This window comes from Phyllopteryx taeniolatus, unplaced genomic scaffold, assembly GCF_024500385.1.
Source record: "Phyllopteryx taeniolatus isolate TA_2022b unplaced genomic scaffold, UOR_Ptae_1.2 contig_59, whole genome shotgun sequence".
Classification (NCBI taxonomy): Eukaryota; Metazoa; Chordata; class Actinopteri; order Syngnathiformes; family Syngnathidae; genus Phyllopteryx; species Phyllopteryx taeniolatus.
Genome location: NW_026903547.1, coordinates 2,747 through 3,707, shown reverse-complemented (window position 1 = coordinate 3,707; position 961 = coordinate 2,747). Strand labels below are relative to the sequence as shown.

General features: G+C 41.1%; 1 non-coding gene across 1 annotated transcript; it reads left to right on the top strand.

Annotated features, from left to right (window-relative positions):
* Positions 1 to 298: 298 nt before the first annotated feature.
* On the top strand, positions 299 to 371 carry trnat-ugu (transfer RNA threonine (anticodon UGU)). Its single transcript has one exon. It is a non-coding gene; the product is annotated as a tRNA-Thr (tRNA).
* The last annotated feature ends 590 nt before the right edge of the window (positions 372 to 961 follow it).

Below are 961 nucleotides of genomic sequence, written 5' to 3'. Positions count from 1 at the left end.
TTTTGCCAACTTTGTGGTTGTGAGCTCTTTAACCAAAATGTTAACTTATGCCTCGCCTGTGTGGAGCTTGCATGTTCTCCCGGTTCCTGCGTGGGCCTTCACCAGGTACTCCTGTTTCCTCCCACATTGCAAAAACATGCATGATAGGTTAATTCAAGCCTAGAAATTGCCCATAGCATGTGTAAATGTGTGTTGGTATGACAATTAAATTCCTTAAAACCTTTTTTCTAAAAAAGCTGAAAATTTGCCGTGTTTGTTAGATAGTTAACCAAAATGGTAACTCTAACATGAAAAGAAAGGCCTCATAGCTCAGTGGCTAGAGCACTGGTCTTGTAAACCAGGGGTCGTGAGTTCAATTCTCACTGAGGCCTAAAGTCAAGTTTCACATTTGTTAGCCATGATGCTAGCCAAGGTAGGAAACTAGCTTCCTGTACAGCCATTTTGAGCGTGTCAAAACCCATGACGTACTCTGTCATCGCTTGCTAACATACCATTAGCACTATGGTTAACAAACTGATCACAGAGATTTCCAAGCTTTGCTCTACCTTCTGTAAAATTTGGTGATAGCTCATGAGCTAAAATACTAACAGAAGGTGTCATATCTCAGGGGCGAGAGCACTGGTCTTGTAAATCAAGGGTCATGATTTCAATTCTTACTGGGGCCTACCACCCAGATACAGATTCAATGTTTATGCTAACAATTCTTGAGTTGTGGTTTCTTTGTAGTCTAATGGATATTTATTTAGAATTACAATCGTTCAGTCGAATAGAGCAAAGTTTTTAAACCATGGAAACTACCAACATCACACTCAATTGCTCTTATCCTGCCGTTGCCTATGCTAAAACCCAAGGTCTCATAGCTCTGCCGTTAGAGCACTGGTCTTGAAAACCAGGGGTCGTGACTTCAATTCTCACTGTGGTCTGTTGGCAATCTAAACAGCTGCTATCTATTATGTGAAAC